At 39.0% G+C, this 20558-nt stretch overlaps 1 protein-coding gene and 1 pseudogene across 1 annotated transcript in view; one reads left to right on the top strand and one right to left on the bottom strand.

Annotated features, from left to right (window-relative positions):
* KCNB2 (potassium voltage-gated channel subfamily B member 2) overlaps window positions 1-20558 on the bottom strand; it is a 400010-nt gene that overhangs the window by 301445 nt on the left and 78007 nt on the right. The window lies entirely within an intron of this gene.
* On the top strand, window positions 14050-14831 carry LOC129042866 (HAUS augmin-like complex subunit 1; annotated as a pseudogene).

Raw genomic sequence — 20558 nt, 5'->3', positions numbered from 1 at the left:
ACAAATCTGATAGTTGAAAACTTTAGGTGTAGGTTACTGGCCACTAATTTTGGCAATTAAGAAGAACACAGCTAAAGTCTAGTCTGTTTGTTATGCTAAAAATCAGTATTAGTAAGGTCAAGTCTGATGCTGAAAAGTCATATATGTTACCTACAGATGCTTTACTAATAGAGACATCCTGCTGACACCTTGATCTAGGACTTCTTGCCTCCAGAATTGAAAGGCAATAAATTTCTGCTGTTTAAGCTGCTTAGTTTGTGGTACAGTAGTCTCCTCTCATCTGCGGTTTCACTTTGATCAACATGCACCAAATACGAAAATAAAATATAAATTGTACTAAACATATAAGATTGAACACATTGGGATTTGGAGTAGAATGGAAGAAAAAAGAAAAAAAATTATATGGTTTAAGAACGTCCTGACCTGTCACATCTATCCATCTGTATCAATAATTATGTCAATTTTATTAAATACTCTAGAAAAGAAAAAAAATTTGCTTGAAGACTAAATTCCTATAACCATGGTAACTGGTGGTATGTTGGGAAAGGTATAACAATCAGTTCATGGTGATGGTTGCCAATTTCTACAGTGTAAATACCACCATAGCTGATTTCAAGCTACCAACATTATTTCACTGAATGTTAAGTAGTAAAGAGCTGTGCCCAATAATTTTGCACCAGCTGGTGTGAGTCAATTCCAGCATACAACTGGTAACAGTAATATCCTACACAATTGTGTGCTTAACAGACAACCATGCTTCAAATATGTCAGCTTGCTATATGAGTCAGGCAAGATGGCATCTTAATATTGGCCATGATTTTAGAGTTTCTAGACACTGTGTTGGCTCTAACTAGCTGTGCAACTTTGAAAAATGTGACTTCATCTCTCTAGGCTCAGTTTCCTTACCTGTGTGCTTACTAAATTAATATCCAAATCACTACAAACTGGAGGAAGGCATTGGCTCTGTCTCATGCTCACTGTCACAGGCTCAGTGCCTAGCACAGAGCCTGGCTTAGGAGGCTCTTAAAGGGGCCATGTGCTGTTCTTGCCTGCCCAGAACCCATTGCCCTTCTAGTGACAGTACCCCAATTTTCCTTGAGAAACTGCTTATCTTCTATTCTCAATTCATGTGATCCAAGTGAAACTGATTCCTTCCCTGGCTCCAAACTGAGCATGTGAATCAGGCATAGCCAATCAGAGCATCACATTTTCCTGGCCACACCAGTCATCATGACTAGCCCAGGGCTGGCAAAAGACTCAGGCCAGACCAATAAGGCTGACTGTTGGGTTATAGGTATTATTATTATTTTGGAAATTCTGGAAGAGAAGTTTGTTTTTCATTGAGATACTGTGTAAAACAAAGATAGAATGAGAGAATAGATTGTTAAGTGTGGAGTTTCTAGAAAGCATAGACTCCCATAAGGGGCGAGCTTACCTGACTGATGGAAGCGGAGTTGGGATTAACTTCAGGTGACATCAGTGCCTCTCAATAAGGAGTTACCAGACACTGTGGGTGCTATTCCTCCTGCTACTGGGACTCTTCCCATTGTTAACACTGAGTCTTCTCTTTAGTGTTTATTTATTTATTTATTTATTTATTTTTATTATTATTATACTTTAAGTTCCAGGGTACATGTGCACAATGTGCAGGTTAGTTACATATGTATACATGTGCCATGCTGGTGTGCTGCACCCATTAACTCGTCATTTAGCATTAGGTATATCCCCTAATGCTATCCCTCCCCCCTCCCCCCACCCCACAACAGTCCCCAGACTGTGATGTTCCCCTTCCTGTGTCCATGTGTTCTCATTGTTCAGTTCCCACCTATGAGTGAGAATGTGCGGTGTTTGATTTTTTGTCCTTGTGATAGTTTACTGAGAATGATGATTTCCAATTTCATCCATGTCCCTACAAATGACATGAACTCATCATTTTTTATGGCTGCATAGCATTCCATGGTGTATATGTGCCACATTTTCTTAATCCAGTCTATCATTGTTGGACATTTGGGTTGGTTCCAAGTCTTTGCTATTGTGAATAGTGCCGCAATAAACATACGTGTGCATGTGTCCTTATAGCAGCATGATTTATAGTCCTTTGGGTATATACACAGTAATGGGATGCCTGGGGCAAATGGTATTTCTAGTTCTAGATCCCTGAGGAATCGCCACACTGACTTCCACAATGGTTGAACTAGTTTACAGTCCCACCAACAGTGTAAAAGTGTTCCTATTTCTCCACATCCTCTCCAGCACCTATTGTTTCCTGACTTTTTAATGATTGCCATTCTAACTGATGTGAGATGGTATCTCATTGTGGTTCTGATTTGCATTTCTCTGATGGCCAGTGATGGTGAGCATTTTTTCATGTGTTTTTTGGCTGCATAAATGTCTTCTTTTGAGAAGTGTCTGTTCATGTCTTTCGCCTACTTTTTGATGGGGTTGTTTGTTTTTTTCTTGTAAATTTGTTTGAGTTCATTGTAGATTCTGGATATTAGCCCTTTGTCAGATGAGTAGGTTGCGAAAATTTTCTCCCATCCTGTAGGTTGCCTGTTCACTCTGATGGTAGTTTCTTTTGCTGTGCAGAAGCTCTTTAGTTTAATTAGATCCCATTTGTCAATTTTGGCTTTTGTTGCCATTGCTTTTCGTGTTTTACACCTGAAGTCCTTGCCCATGCCTATGTCCTGAATGGTAATGCCTAGGTTTTCTTCTAGGGTTTTTATGGTTTTAGGTCTAACGTTTAACTCTTTCATCCATCTTGAATTAATTTTTGTATAAGGTGTAAGGAAGGGACCCAGTTTCAGCTTTCTACATATGGCTAGCCAGTTTTCCCAGCACCATTTATTAAATAGGGAATCCTTTCCCCATTGCTTGTTTTTGTCAGGTTTGTCAAAGATCAGATGGTTGTAGATATGCGGCGTTATTTCTGAGGGCTCTGTTCTGTTCCATTAATCTATATCTCTGTTTTGGTACCAGTACCATACTGTTTTGGTTACTGTAGCCTTGTAGTATAGTTTGAAGTCAGGTAGCATGATGCCTCCGGCTTTGTCCTTTTGGCTTAGGATCGACTTGGTGATATACACCCTCCCAAGACTAAACCAGGAAGAAGTTGAATCTCTGAATAGACCAATAACAGGCTCTGAAATTGTGGCAATAATCAATAGCTTATCAAACAAAAAGAGTCCAGGACCAGATGGATTCACAGCCGAATTCTACCAGAGGTACAAGGAGGAACTGGTACCATTCCTTCTGAAACTATTCCAATCAATAGAAAAAGAGGGAATCCTCCCTAACTCATTTTATGAGGCCAGCATCATCCTGATACCAAAGCCAGGCAGAGAGACAACTAAAAAAGAGAATTTTAGATCAGTATCCTTGATGAACATTGATGCAAAAATCCTCAATAAAATACTGGCAAACTGAATCCAGCAGCACATCAAAAAGCTTATCCACCATGATCAAGTGGGCTTCATCCCTGGGATGCAAGGCTGGTTCAATATACACAAATCAATAAATGTAATCCAGCATATAAACAGAACCAAAGACAAAAACCACATGATTATCTCAATAGATGCAGAAAAGGCCTTTGTCAAAATTCAACAACCCTTCATGCTAAAAACTTTCAATAAATTAGGTATTGATGGGACGTATCTCAAAATAATAAGAGCTACCTATGACAAACCCACAGCAAATATCATACTGAATGGGCAAAAACTGGAAGCATTCCCTTTGAAAGCTGGCACAAGACAGGGATGCCCTCTCTCACCACTCCTATTCAACATAGTGTTGGAAGTTCTGGCCAGGGCACTCAGGCAGGAGGAGGAAATAAAGGGCAATCAATTACGAAAGGAGGAAGTCAAATTGTCCCTGTTTGCAGATGACATGATTGTACATGTAGAAAACCCCATTGTCTCAGCCCAAAATCTCCTTAAGCTGATAAGCAACTTCAGCAAAGTCTCAGGATACAAAATCAATGTACAAAAATCACAAGCATTCTTATACACTAATAACAGACAAACAGAGAGCCAAATCATGAGTGAACTCCCATTCACAATTGCTTCAAAGAGAATAAAATACTTAGGAATCCAACTTACAAGGGACGTGAAGGACCTCTTGAAGGAGAACTACAAACCACTGCTCAATGAAATAAAAGAGGATACAAACAAATGGAAGAACATTCCATGCTCATGGGTAGGAAGAATCAATATCGTGAAAATGGCCATACTGCCCAAGGTAATTTATAGATTCATGCCATCCCCATCAAGCTACCAATGACTTTCTTCACAGAATTAGAAAAGACTACTTTGAAGTTCATATAGTGTTTCTTTGAGAATGAGTTCCATTTATTCTTCACAAGTCATGGATTTCTGAGACTTAACCATACCTGGCTTTCCCCTACATCAAGACTATTGTGTGACACGAATGCTTCGAATGTCTTCTTTTTTTGTCTGTGGTGTCACTGTCTTGTGCTCACTTCCTAACAATTGGTTTGACACTCCTCAGTTACATTAGCATTATATAGTGCCTAAAATGTTAAGTACGTTATATTTGTAGCTTTCATAAATTCTGGGGCTGCACATAGTTCAAAAAGCAGAGACATACTTCTGAAGATTTGATGTGGAGGAAGGGAGGCATACAGGATTTTATAAAGGTAAGAAGAGAGAGCTGGCATGGTCACCAGGCCAAGGCCTTAATCTCAGAGTGAGGCCCTCATTTGGATGTTATTCAGCAGCAGATGTGTGCAGGAGGTAGGCTCAGCCTATTCCCAAATGTTGACCCTAAAAGAAATTTAGCTAGATCTAAGAATGAAATGGGGCATGCTGGAAGCTGCTTTCCCATGGTACTGGGGCAACACATGTTTATCAGCGTAAGTTCTCCTGAGATACCAACCTTAATAAAGGATGAAGTGGGCATTATTCCTTGGAGCTATCCTCTAGAAATGCTCCTGAAAAGTGTTATTTTGATGCATGGTTAGCTCTTCTTTCTTGGGAAAAATCTGCTAACCTGCTAAACCACTGTCAAAAGAAGTACTTCAAATAATTATCAGCTACCCCTTCAAGTGCATCTCACACACACACACACACACACACACACACACACACAGACCCCCTAAAAGGAGAAATTTGCATAATAAGTGACAATAAAGTCAGTTCTGCAATAAAGTCACACACGTACACACACATTCCTAAAAATCACTGGGCAAAAAATCCTACAGGACTCATCAGAAAAATGGATGCTAAAAACTTCATCAGTGGCCAGACGTGATGGCTCACGCCTGTAATCCCAGCACTTTGGGTGGCCAAGGTGGGCAGATCACATGAGGCCAGGAGCTCGAGAGCAGCCTGGGCAACATGCCAAAAGCCTGTTTCTACTAAAAATACAAAAATTAGCCAGGCATGGTGACACACACCTGTAGTCCCAGCTACTCGGGAGGCTGAGACAGAAGAATCGGTTGAACCTGGGAGGTGGAGGTTGCAGTGGGCTGAGATCCCACTACTGCACTCCAGCCTGGGTGACAGAGCAAGACTCTGTCTCAAAGAAAAAAACCAAAAAACCAAAAAAAAAAAATAGTCATCAGGGAAACATTTTTTTTAATCTAATAAAAATAACACAGTTTTACACATGCTAAATGGTTAAGAAATACATAAATACTACAATAAATACTATATTTTATCTTGAAAAAAGACCTGGAGTTTGCTTGCAGAAGTAAGTGTCAAAAGGCTGCAGTTAGTAAGTCATTATGAAGTATGGAAGGAGCATTATCTGAAGTCAGAAGGAAAGTTCTAACATCAGATGTGAATGGGTGCGGCTCAAAGCACATGGTGAGCAGAGGTAGCTGGCAGATGTTTGAGGTGTGAGCCTGTGTGCAATTTGCACATTCCTACACAGCTCTATTCATCTGGATGCAGTTTTCTGCATTCACCTAGTGTTATCATGGATAAAAATCATGCATAAAAAAAGACATTTTCATTATGCTCAAATTGTTCTCTAATGTATCAAAATGTGTTGGGACAATTTCCAATTTTCAAAATAAGTACAGAGTAGAACTGATGGTGCCTTGCTTTTGGATCATATACTTTCTACCATTTCTAGGTTATACACAAGGTTGTCTATGATAGAAAATATAATTAGTTATACATAAAAAAATCAAATTTGAGACCTCCAGAAAGTGTTCTTAATATCTCTGGTAGCCATTAGGCTAAATATCATCTGCCCTTTTCTTCACTCCTAGTGACCTCCTTCTTTAAAGAAGATTCAGCATTTGCAATCCTCAAGTTTTTGCATCCTCTTCTCCATAAAAATCTGCTTTCGTGAATGAGTGAGATAAACTTATTCTTACTAAAGTATACATGACTGATAAGGGTAAATGACTAGGAATAATTTCAAAGCTTTAAGGTAAAGAAATTTGGCATGAGCTTTTAGAATTGTAGGCATTATCAAACTGATGGGGAAGGTCTTGGAAGTAGATTGATCTAAATATTTGATAAATATTAACACACAATTGTTTCCTACTTAGAACAATAGCCCTTAGAGCCCCCAGTTAGCCTGGTTATGTAAAAAGTGATTATGGCATCAGAAGATGAATGTCGATATCCTGCCTCTTTCTTAAACTAATTACTTGAAAGAGTTTTTCAAGGCTCATCCCATCACCCCCAAATACCTTTTGCAGGGTTGTTATAAAGAACAAATGAAAGAACACAGCATCTGACACTGTGCTTGTCACATTAACAGGAGGTGCCATGCATAGCGGTCAAGGGCACCAGTTCTGCAACCAGACTGCCTGAATTAAAATTGTAACCCCAACATTTTCTCATTGTTGGATCTTGCGTATGTGTCTCAGGCTTTCTAAGGTTTAGTCCCATTTATTCAATGTGGACAATAATCCTTTTAAGAAAATAAAATTAAAAACATATCAAAGTGCTCTGCACAATGTCTAGACAGAACTAGTGCTCAATACATGTTATTAATAACCATAACTGTAATTCAACAAGAGCTAGCTCTATGAACACCTTCTGTACACTGCAATAGAAATGTTAGAGTCATTTAGCTGCATGCAACACATTGCACATATAAGCTGCCCAAATATATTCTGAGTGTGATTGATTACATATTAATTTCAAGAAAACATTTAAGCCTATTCTGTAGAATGTGGCCTTAGATTTGTGGTTTCCCGAATACAGTACAGGCTCCTGGTCCCCCAAGTGACTGGCAGTTCAACTTTGCTGGACACTGGGCCTAGGGTGGACTGTGGCCTGTGTATTCTGGGCATTCTGTGGCCCGTGTGCCTGGGCATTCTGGGGCTACTTATAAAGCCAGGTAGCTTGTGTGGAAATTCAAGCCCTTCTTAGCTGTCTTGTCTGGACACTAGAACTAACATACATGTTGTTCATGAATGTGACTTCCATCTTCTGAAAATGCTGAATGAATCCTAGGTTTTCTTTTAGACAATGGTCTTTCTACAGAAATCAAATCACGAAGCTGATTTTGAAATTGCTTTTCTTATTTTGGTGACTTTTGGTAGTTATGTATTTAAGCTTTTCAGTATCTTTTTTTTTGAAATAGTGACATATACTGTATGACTGCATTATCATGGGACTGCAAAGTTCTGATTCTAAAGCTTCAGCCCATGGAGAACTCATGTTCTATAGCTGACAACCCCTGTCCTCCCATTCTTTCCTTGAATAAGATCACCTGGTAAGTCAATGCTGAGATATGTCCAGCATTATTTCTCCTCCTTTGGACCAGAAAAGAAATGCTCATTTTTCTGGGTGCAGTGGCTCACGCCTGCAATCCCAGCACTTTGAGAAGCCGAGGCAGAAAGATCACTTGAGCCCAAGAGTTCAAGACCAGCCTGGGCAATAAAGTGAGACCCTGTCTCTACAAAAAATACAAAAATAACCTGGGCATGGTCACACACGCCTGTAGTCTCAGCTACTTAGGAGGCTGAGGTGGGAGGATCACCTGAGCCCAGGAGGTCAAGGCTGCTGTGAGCTGTGATTGCGCCATTGCACTCCAGCCTGGGTGACAGAATGAGACTCTGTCTCATAAAATAATAAAAGTAAAAAAATAAACATTTTAAGTAAATTTTTCTTTCCCATTTTGGGACCACTGAGGTTTTTACTTTGAAATTATAATAATTGAGATGAATTAAAGCTTCTAAAATGTCTATGTTTTAGATTTATTGAAATACAAGCTCCTCAGAACAGGGACTTCATTTTGTTCACTGATCCATTTCTAATTCCTTAAAATGTGTCCGGAATACTGAGGGTGTTTGTATTAGTTTCCTGTTTCTATATAACAAATTACCACAAACTCAGTGACTTAAAACAACAGAGGCCTGGCATCTCACAGCTTCTGTGGGTCAGGAGTCTGGACACGGCTTCACTGGGTCTCCTGCTAGTGTCTCACCAGGCTGCTAGAAAGCTGTCTGTTGGCTGGTGCTGAGGTCACCTATGGGGCTTGACTGGGAAAGGATCTGCTTTTGTTGGTGGAATTCAGTTCCTAATGGATGTGATCTTGAGGACTTCTATTTCTCACTAGCTGTTGGCTGGAGGCTTCCCTCAGCTCTAAGAGGCCACCCTCAGCTCCTGGCTAGGTGGGCTCCTAACACAGGCAGCCCACAGCATGGCAGCTGGCATCTTCAAAGCCAGCAAGGAGAGGCTCCAGCAGGAGGGGCACTGCGATGTTATGTGATGTAACCAAGTACATCCCACTGCCTTTCCCCTACTCTGTTGTTTTTAAGCAAGTCACAGGCCCCATCCACATTTGAACACCAGGAGGTGGGGGTCATGGGGACCGCCATATGAATCTGCCTACTGCAATGCTCAATATGATGTGTTGACCAAACAAATGAATGCAGAATCACAGTATCTTGTTAGTGTGATCAGGTAGGGTTAATCTAAATTTTGAGTCCGTTATTCAATTATAATTAGCATATTTTCCATTCCTTGTTCAATGAAAAAAAAAAACCCATATCTCTGAGCAAAAACCATTTGTTAAAAGCCATCTCAGGCTTATAAAGAAGGTTTGAGAGACATCACAATGTATCACAGAATCATAATGTTATCTTTTTTGTTGTTGAAGAAAGTACTTCCCCAAGCACAAAAGGTTGAAATCCTGTGGTAGGCTAAAATCTGTCAGGAAAAAGGCACTTAATGTGTGCTTCTTCTTTGAGGATGTTTTCCCAGTTTTCTGAACATGTAGATAATTGGAGAAGTTTTCTACCCGAACTATCCAATTCCATATGCTTTGACTGAGACACTAGCACAGAAAGCCAAGCATGCATGAGGCAGAATGAAGATATTTAAGAACTTAGCATATATTTGTAAAATAGCTTATGTTTAAGTAATTTACTAATATGAACATTATAGAGATTTGATTGATTTAAACAGAAGAGCAGAGTGAGTAGAGAAATGAGGAGGAGGCATGGCTCCTAATTCTGTCTCTAGTAACAATTTGTAGATAAGCTACCTACCGGCATAAGCACTCTTAACTAATGAACATATGCTTATGCACTGATCAGGAAGCACTCAAGCATCTGGGGGGACATGAAAGGAAGGGGTGATCATGAGGGAACTAAGTAAGCTGGAGCCAGAAAGGACATTTGTGCCAATGAAAGCCTGTCTTTGGGGCCAGCCTCAGTGGGTCTGATGCTTCACAAGTGTGATTTGGGGCCAGCCTCAGTGGGTCTGATGCTTCACAACTGTGATTTGGGGCACCTAACTTCTTTATAAATCCATCTTCTCATGTATTAAATAAGGAGAGTAAAGGCCTACGTGTAGTGGTTGTCATGAGAATTAATTAACCTAATACAGGTGAAGCTTTTTGAGTATGACCAGGAAGATAAATGTGACAAATGAGTTATCTTTTTAATCTGGTCAAGGCCTCCTGTGTGCTGGGAGCCTGGTTCCTCTAAACTAGTTCACTAGGTTGTGACTGATATTTTCCCCTGACAACCTATCCACCTTCCTTCTATTTGTAAAACCTTTTTCAATTCTTTATTGTCCCTGAAATGTGTCCAGATGGTTTGGGTTCCAAAGTCTTCTATCTGAACAAATCAGAAACTGCAGATCACAGCCTTCACTTTTCAATAAGTGACACTTGGTTTTCTTCCACACTCCATCCTTGGTGCTGCTTCCTTGGGCTCAGAGGTATCTCCCTCTAATCATCTCCAACCCTCCTCTTCAAAGCTGGAGTTAAGTCTCTGTACTCCTGGAATCAAAACAACTCCAGAAGCGCAAATAGCAAGAAATGCCCCTAAATTGTGACAGGCATCGCTACAATTTAAGTTGATAGAAGGAATTTATTTGCTTCCTCCAGCTTTGGGGATAACTTTCACCCAATCGATACAACCAGAGAAAGTTAACCTCAACACTGATTGACTCTGACTGACTGGAACAGAAGTCTTTACAACAGAAATGCTGCAGTGAAATGGCAGTATAATTAACACTCAGTCAATGAAGACACACCAAAAATGATATTTGTAAACCTCCAGTTTCCTTCTTATTGTATTCTGATTTTGGTAAAATCAGAATTTGGGCCCCACTCCTTTGTTTTATAGATAGAGAAATTCGAGCTCAGGTAGATGGTGTCTTGAATAAAACCACATGGCAAGTTCTAGCAGGAGCTGGAAAGGATCCCAAACAGAAGTGCTGGTGTCTGGGGGCTCGCAGAGCTTTACTACAGGACTTTCTTACAGGTAACTAAGATGCATGGAGCATTTTAGTAGATAGGGATCGGAGATAAACCCACTTCAAACCAAATTCTACTGAATACAGGTTATGTTTTAGTTAACACTGTTATAGAGACCAGAACAATTAAACAATAAGCTCTCTGAACAGATTCTTACATAATCCTATGGCATAAACCCTAGATTAACTTTCAAAGAAGATGCACAGTAGAGTTTAATTATCTAGATTATTCACAACCTTCTTCATTCCATTCTTTTTTTTAATTTGCCTAAAGTATTCAGATTAACCATTTTTGGAAGCTTGACACAGAAAAAGGGCTTTCATCCCCATCACACTGTGCATCTGTACGAAGATGTTTATTCCATCAAGGTTGATCATGATATTCATAGCACATTATTTCAGCTGTTCTCTATGATGGCAGATTATGTTAATAACATGTTTGAATGTCTCCTATTATTGGAGGGTCAAGAAATGCTCCAATTAGTCTCAATACTTTTGGATTACAGTGAAAGACTGTGTAGATATTACTCAGAAGACTAGTTACAGAGGTGTAGGCTTTTCTTCTTCTGAAATCACTTATATGCCACTTAAAATGTCTATAACATATTGAAACTATGCAAACATTTTGATTCCTATTTTGCAGAACAAAAAAAGGCCTCAGAAAAGTCAAACATTGTCTATTTTCTGTGTACATTCTATAAGGATTAGACTGTTATCTTACTTACCAATTTATCCCCAACATTTCCCAGAGGGCTTTGTAACATCATAGATACTCATGAAATACGCACTAATTGACAAAATGATTTTTTAAAAATTGATTATAGATAATACAAACATATTTTAAAAGGCAAACTGTTAACCATATATAATTTGTCTGAGGGTCTAATAGAGCAGGTGAAATAACATGAAATAGGGAAATGTTGCCTATGCTTGAGGTTACATGAATACTACAAACACTTATGAGATATATGAAGACGAGCTTTCAACATTAAACTGGGAGACAACTTTTCAAAATCAGTTTCAAAGGATGGTGAAATCATGCCACAGATTTCATAAGATCCTTAGTTTACTTGTGTAATTCATTGAGAATTTTAGTCTAAATTTTATTAAAACTGTGGTGTTAATGCCAGATTATTTCTGTAAAAAGAAAACGACTGCTAATTAAAATGAGTGCAGGCTCAAGGGGATAGATAGCCCATTCTCCATGATTTGATTATCACACACTGCATGCCTGTATCCAAACATGACATGTACCCTATAACTATATACACCTACTATGTACCCACAAACATTAAAAATAAAAAATTATAAATAAATAATTAAAAATGAGTGCAGGGAAATGTTCAAGTCAAGTGATGTCATTACTATGGTATAAAAAGACAAAACAAACTAACTTTCTGGGAAGCAAGAGAAACAACCATTAGCTGAACTGATGATGGTGCCAAGTTGTTATACTCCATCCCATCTTTCAAGTTTTTTGAGAAAACAGATCTGGAAGCTGGGATCTGGACTGGGGGATTCGATCCTTCTGGGGATCTTGACTGCCACGTCCTCCACATATACCACCAGATGGCAGAAGCTTCTTGGTATGCATGGGAGGTCGTTACTGACATGTTGGGATTGAATTATTTGGAACAAATAAAAATATACAGGTCAGAAAGGGTTAAGAGATGAAATGTACATATGTTAGCAGGATACTTTTAAAAATGCATTCCCATAAATTTGTGGTCTTATTTCTTGTATCAAAAGTGAAGACTCATACAAACAGAATTATTTTTATATTAATATTTCCTATTCTGGAATATTCACGAACCAGATGGTTAGGTTTCACAGAAAAATAAAAAATTCTCAGAAAGACAAAAGTCCAGAGACCACATTCACTTGTGTCTAAGGGCCTAAAACGTAATCCAATGAATTAATGTATCTAAAATGTAGTACTGGCTGGACACAGTGGCTCACGCCTGTAATCCCCGCACTTTGGGAGGCCGAGGCGGGTGGATCAACTGAGGACAGGAGTTCAAGACCAGCCGGCCAACATGGTGAAACCCCGTCTCTACTAAAAATACAAAATTAGCCAGGTGTGGTAGCGGGCACCTGTTATCCCAGCTACTTGGGAGGCTGAGGCAGGAGAATCACTTGAACCCAGGAGGCAGAGGTTGCAGTGAGCCAAGGTCGTAACATTGCACTCCAGCCTGGGCAACAACAGCGAAACTCCATCTCAATAAAATAAAATATAGTACTGGAAGGCCTTCCAACTTTGGACAACAACGTTGCTAAAGGGAAATGCTTCAGCTAGAAAGGGACAGTGGGCTTTATCACAGACAAACTTCAGAGGGCACTGAAATGTCTCCCTCTACTGCACATGTTAATTCATTTGTATCCTTTAGTTCCAGTAATTTAAGATCCATTAACTACTTCTAGATAGCACTAATTGATATGGTTGATCTTGCAGAAGAGAGACCCAGGTTTGAATCAGCATGTGCTATAAAACGGCCTCTTCTCTTCAGGAGGTGTCTTTGCAGTAGATTCTGGAGAAACAATGATCAGGCTCTCTGGCAGAACATCTAAACTGCCTGTTGGATTCCTGTCTTCCTTGGCAACATTATATTTTAACTGTTTCCCTGTAGAGTAACCAGAAACTTTTGTTTCTCTAAAGCAGTGCTGTGTAATAGAAATAGACTAACTTTTTTGGAAGAGGTATTTTTAAAAGTAGATGTAAACAGGTGAAATTAATTTTAATAATATATTTCATTCATCACAGTATATTCAAAATATTATTGCAGCATACAATCAGCATAAGAATTTATAAATGAACAATTTCCTTTTTTGTTCTAAGTCTCTAAAACAAATTTGCTGTGTATTTCACACTTATAGCACATATTAATTCAGACTAACTACATTTGAAGAGTTCAGCAGTTACCATATTGGATAGTTACCACAGCTCTAAAGTATCAACATCTCCAATGAATAATTAAATCCTTTAATAAATCATATCAACCAAATTGTTCTGAAACTTTTTATTGTTACAGTTTTGAAGATTATTTTGTTACCTGAAGCTAACTGACCATGTCTGTACACTGTGAAATATTGAGAAACTCTTTTTTTGTGGATGATAAGATTAAGATAAAATAAAATTTGAAGATAATAAAATAATATTCTTGAAATGAAAATTAGTAAATAAGGGGCTTGCAGGGCACTTCTTCCATGAGGAGTTCCATGTGAAGTGGCAGGAGTGGCAGCTATGGAGCCCCAGGAGGAGAAAGAGTGCAGGTTGCTGTGTGATTTAAAAAAAAAAAAAAATGGAGGTAATCCCATTTACCTCATACCCATACCCAAAACCTCATACCCATATTATGAGGTGAACCTATGAACTAGAGATTTTACACCACCTTTTAGAATGCAACAAGCTCCAGGACAGGGATGTCTACCTGGTAATACATGACTTGAAACAGGCAGAAAGTAAGTGAATATAAATCAGAAGCCAAGCCTCTTCAAGACCTTCTCATGGAGGGTATGAATTTTTCCCCTGCCAATCTCTCCAGCACTGGTTCCAGGTATCTGAATGCTTTGGTTGACAGCACATCGCCCTTGAAACTAAAGATACCTCACCAGCTAGGTTTATCCCTGCAGTGAATAATTCGACATTTGATCTTTTCAAACAAAATCCCAAACTGAAGAAATCAAGATTGAATGGGAAAATCTTGAAAAATACTAACCGCAACATTAGTATTAGAAAAATGTCAACAAGAGGATCTCAAGAAAGTAGAGTTTCATTTGTCTTTGGAAAGGGTCAAAGTCAACGGTCATCTTCAAAACAGGGATGTTCTAAAAGCAAAGTCAGAGGAGTTCAGATTTGAAATCAAAGCTGCAGAGGAGCCACTTTCAGCCAGAGGCATGGCTGCTTCTCCATTTCATCAGTCCCTAGTAGCGGTATCAGAGAAACTGGCAGAGTTAAAACGACAGAGCATACCTTTGAAGAAAAAAATGGAGTTCTATTTAGATTTAATGCTGAATCCATCTCTTGCTCAAGTGAAAACTGAAGAAGCAAAGAGAGAATTAGGTAGCAATGAAGCTGAACTTACAAAGAAAGTAGACACAATGGAACCGTTACCAGAGTCAAATAAACATCATTTTCCTTAAAAAAGTAAATTGAATAGGACTTTACAGACTTCCTTTTTCCTCTTGTAATTGCTTAATAATGTAATCTCTGTGTTTTTAGAAGAGATAATAATGTCATAATTGATCAAATCATGGTTTCTTGTTGTGTATAGCAGTTTCTGTGTCCAAATATACAATGTTCATATTAAAATACCTTTTCTCTGAAAAAAAATGAGTAACTAAAATTCTTTCACTAGTGTTCTATCTCAATATCAACTGCAAAATAATAAAAATTTATGTTTATTAAAATCTTGTAGTTTTATCAACTAGTTGGATACATGACAACACAGCAAACATATTTTTAAACTAATTCTTAGGGTGAATTAATGGGAAAGAAAAAGAAGCAGAGTTTCTCTGATTCTAAGGGTACAAGACCTCAAAAATAATTTGGGGGCACTATTTGGTTTTGATCCTAAGCCTACTTCTCTGTTTCTAGTTCCTACAGAAACCTGAATCATTTGGGATGTTAGTTCTTTGGGATTTTTTTTTTAACACACATGTGCAGCTTGCAAGGATTATGAGCTAATGTCAGTCTACATTGCCATCTCCGTAGGCATTTTTAGCTTCCCCACCATACAGATGCAACCACACAAGCGGCTGCAGGAGAAACAGCAGTCTGTGCAGGTACCAAGGTGAGTGGGAGGCTGTGCAGCACCAGCAACTGCATAATGAAAGACTCCAGATGTCACTGCTGATGCTCCATGCTGTGAGCCCTGAAGTCGTTCCACCACATAGTTATATCCCTCGCTAAAGAGTTTCAGACACCGCTTAGATAATATTATGGTGTGTGTTTTCTAAAATAGGCTGTAGACAGCACTTGCCAAAATTTGCTCTATTTTTAATTAGTTATTTATTTCTTGGGGCCGGGGCAGGGGGGGGTGGCGAATTTAGCATCTGGGAAAACCATTAGATGGAGAGTTTATAAGTAAGGGGAAGGCATGCAACCTGGATGACTAAGACAAACAGGGTCAGTTCCAAGTAGCAGTGAAACAGCGACTGAATAATTAAGGGTCTATCGTAAAAATGTCCACTAATCAAAATGAGCTATGGTCTACTGTCATTTTTTTTTTTTTTTTTTTTTGCACTTCTGTGATGCTAGCCTATACTGACAAAAATACACTGGTTTCTGCTCCACGTTGAATAAGTGAGGACCAAATGGAAATTTCAGGGCATGGAAGTTGATCCTGCCACTCAAAGATGAGAGTTCTTCAGGTCTCTCTGGAGTTGGATGGAGAAGGCAGAACAATCTGATTTGGGTGCCAAATCCCTGCCTTTCTAAAACAATGTTCTCTTGCTTCCATCCCAAATCCTGTCCTTGCCTATCTTCCCTTTCTCTCTGCAACATAACATCACTGGCTATCTTTGTTTTGGAATTGGAAATAAGAGTGTTTTCTTCCAAAATACCGCTCAGACACCAGGTGGGAAACTATCATGTTGGAAAGATGGGAGGATTGGAGCAACATTAGTATACAGGTTTCAGGCAGAAGGTGACATAAGGATACCTCCTAGCTAAGAAAAGTGGAGGAAACAGAGGGAAATGAAAAGGCACAGACCATTTCCCCCTGACCCTGGCCTCATAGATGCGTCTGTGACCCTTTATTATTCAGTCACTATTTCACTGCTACTTGGAACTGACCTGCATAAATCACAATTGAGCAGACACCTGGCTCGAGGTGTGAAGCCACAGAGCATTACCAGAGAGAGAGGAATTGTGGAAGCCATTTAGTTAAGCAATGTGTAAGAGCCGTGAGATCCATTTAAGCCCCTCCAATCTTCCTCCATCAGATTTCAGTAATAGGCAAAGGACAGAATACAGAGCTCTGAGGAAACTGTGCCTATTATATTAACTCCTCCTCTTCATATATGCAGTAAATATTTATTAATTTTCTCTCTGTGCTCCAGCTATAGCTTCAGGTCCTAGAAAGAGCAATAACCTAAATAGGCAAAAGTCCTTGCTCTGATAATCTTTGCATTCCATGGGAAGAGGAAGACAGTAAATAAATACATACACAGATAAGAAAATTTCAGATAGTGCTACATGAAATGAAGTGCTTGACAATTCAGACAGTGCTTTGAAAACGAAGCCAAATAAAGTGATAGAGATGAAAGGGGTTCCTTTGCATGGGGTAGTTTGATGAAACCTTAGAACCACATTTAATATATGAACTGAGACCTGAATGAAAAAAGAAAAAAGCCTAAGAGCTAGAGAATTTTATACAGGCTCAGATGTGTCTGACTTTGGTGATTTAAAAATTTCATAAACATTGGAATAAAAAAAGCCTGGTAAGACTAACTCTTAACACTCATGAGGTTATTATATGTGACACTGTTTTGTTGTTAGCTTCCACTAGCCATAAGCATGCCACTTGCACAATTAAAATCCATATTGATTTTAAAATTACAGCTATAGTTCTACTGCAGATCTAATTTGATAGCAATTCTAAATGGAAGCTTGAATGGGCAAGAAATAAAAGCTGACAATTTGGAAAGGCTCTCTACTTAATTTCAACAAAATGTGCAAACTCAAAAGGAATCCTTCGACCTAAAACCTAAGCGAGAAAAGGTGACATGAATGAGAACCTTAAAATGCCTGAATCTCTTCATGTACCTCAGAAAAGCTTTTTTTTCCCGTTGTCAATAGGTAGCCCTGGGTTTCATGAACTGGAGATAGTTAAAGATTGAGATAATCCTGTACAGGGCAGCCAGCATTTCAAAAGCAATAAATTATTTTCTGCTCAACTTAAACTTAAATTATCTTTTGTTCACTAACTTACAAAACTTATCAAAGCAAATTATGATACTTGCAGCTGAGAGCTTAAAGACTCTACTGAGAATGAATCTGTTGATCTTATCTGACTTTCTTCCTTCATCTATTTATTTCATTCACTCACCTTTAAAAACTGTGCCTCACTTGGGCAAAGAAAACTTTTTTGCCCTATTCAACTTGCTATAAACTTTCCAAATTTTAGAGTACAGTAGGGGTATCAAAGTTTCCAGTCTACAATACATGATTTTCCACATTATTAGCTCTTAGTAATCCCCAAAACACACCCATCCCCAGTGGTCTGGCCTTTTAAGGGGCAGAACAGCAGTTTTCAAAATGTGGCCCAAGGGACCAACCAGCTCTAACCAATCACCTGTATGTTTGTTTAAAATGCAGATTCCAGGCTCCACCATGGGCCAAATAAACTAGAAACTTATGGGGCAAAACCTTGAAATCTGTATTTTAAACCAGTACCCTAGGGAATTCTCGTACAACTGAGAAGCCAAACTACAGAGGATCAAAGCCAGTTTTTGCTTCATCTTGTGCCTCATATGCCCCTCAGTGTGTGATTTCAGAGCCATGTAGCAGTCGGTATTAAGCAGAACCACAGGTTGCCAAGTGCTTTCACACACAACATCTTGTTTCATTCTCATAACTACCCTGTGAGAGGCAGACAGGTCTGTGATTTTCATTTTGGAGATAAGGGAACCTAGATTCAGAGAAAACAAATGATGTATCCATTATATGTAATTAGTAAAAGGCAGACTTGGGACTGTTTCAGTTCTACGGAGCTCCATGCTCCTGTTTTCTGGTCAGGCCTTCTTTTCCCTACCCACTGCAAATGTGGAGTCCAAGGGCCTGCTCAGGCAGCTGGTGTTAGTGGGGAGGTTTGGTCTCTCCTCGTGGTGTGGACTGATGCTGCTTCCTTAGCCACTTCTATCATCTGCTCATAGGGTCCTGCCTCCCAGGGACAATACATAGCTTCTGCTTCTTTGATATTTTTTGGTCCCTCAAAAGTATTTCAGCATTTAGCCACCTAGCTCACATGGGCCATTGTGTGGTTATATGTAAGTTATGGCATCTCTGAGTCTCCAAGGAAATCATGTCTCCTCTGAACTTTTCTGTCAGGATGGAGTGGGGACAGGAAATTATTTAAGAAATGAAATAAGACGTTTTCAGAAAGGACAGAACCAACGGAAGGGAGACAAAGACTTTGAGCACCTAGTCACAAGATGACAGACATAAAGCATCCTGAAGCAATGCTTGTTAGAAAAGTCCTATAAGAGCAGGAGCCCTTATAAACACGTACTCTTCAGCACAGAGAACAAGAGCAATTGTGTCCGCTAACTACAACAGTCAGGGACTGGCATCTATGCTGCTGCGCTCAATCCCCCATTTCACTGTGTGATCTCATTTCACTGTAAGAACAATATGCTCAGGTGAGGAGGATTCCTTTAACAGCACAAGAAATTGAGTTTCCAATTTAAGAACCTTGTCTACCTTCACAGGGCTACTAGAGTAGAGCTAGGATTTGAACCCAAGTCCTCTCTGATTCCACACCTACCACCATGCATTGACCCTTTAGGATGACAACAAATCCTTCAATGGTAGAAACTAATATAAAGACATCATAGATATCTTTCTGTATCTATAAAATACATACATTTAAAATTAAAAGGTGTTTCCTTGCTGTTTGGCATCCAATCAATATCTAATAAAACTATTTTTACCCAATAAACAGCACTGGGAGAAGAGGTTGTGATGTTATCAGAAACAAGAGCTGCCTACTGCAGATTGTACATTACACTCTTTTTCAGGAGCAAAACTAATTTACATCAATGTGTGACTAGCTACGTTTCCTCATCCTTCCTAGCAGAAAGGCAGCATTTCTACAGGAGAATCCACTGCTACCTGACTAAATTTAGATCGTCCACATTTATGCTTTGAGTTGGTGTCATTATCTCAGCAACAGTGTGGGAGTTTAAACCCATAATCTCTGCGTATTGAGAACGGGTAAGATCCCATCTGAATAACTGCAAGAGCTCAAGAAATCCACTCTTTCACGTTACTTCATTCTGGTGATGAATTTTAAATGTGGACCATTCTGAATTTACAGCAGAAGAAAGGAACTCTGCTAATTGAATGCTCAATGTGCCAATGACAGCAACTAACAAGTGTACTGTTTAACCACATCAAGGGTTTACAATGGGACTACAATGAAGGCGTGAATATGGTCATCGGATACTCCTGAGTGGCTAGGAAAGGCCAATGTGGATTGAAATTTACTTCTGGTAGTACAGCTTAGACTGAGGGATGATGTATCACCAACTGAACACACTCCACAGATGGTCAGATCTTAATACATAGTGAAATATTAATTTGATATAACAAGGATTTTATTTTTATATTTTGTTTCTTCCAAGTCAAATGCTGCTGAAATATGGAACTACTTAGAAATATCTGTCTAGGTGCGTAAGACAAATCTTCATAGTCTGTCAGTGACTCAATGTATATTGGATAACAGTGTGAAAGATACTTAAAACATTATTTTTTGAGGAATATAAATTCATAGTCATCATAGACATAGTGGCAGGTTCCCTAAGGACTTGCTGGGGCCAGATGTGATCGCCTGCTTTGTTGGTTTTGCTTGTTTGTAGGGTTTTTTTTCTTGCTATGATTGAATTTATCTGGAGATAATTGCCTGTTTGAAATCCACTGTTTTCACTTTTATTTTCAGCTTATCTTTCTAAATTCAGATTCACTCTCTCTGGCCATAGTGTGGAAAACACAATAATGATACAGTGGGACAGAAACAGACAGTCCATATGTAACCATGGAGCAGTTCTTGAGCCATTGTTGTCTAGTTTTCTTTTATTCCACGACATTTATTTGTGAGATTCTGTGCACATGTGGCACACGGCACGTGTAAATAAAATAACGCTAAC

Source organism: Pongo pygmaeus, chromosome 7 (genome assembly GCF_028885625.2).
Source record: "Pongo pygmaeus isolate AG05252 chromosome 7, NHGRI_mPonPyg2-v2.0_pri, whole genome shotgun sequence".
Lineage (NCBI taxonomy): Eukaryota > Metazoa > Chordata > Mammalia > Primates > Hominidae > Pongo > Pongo pygmaeus.
This window is presented reverse-complemented; position numbering and strand designations above follow the sequence as displayed.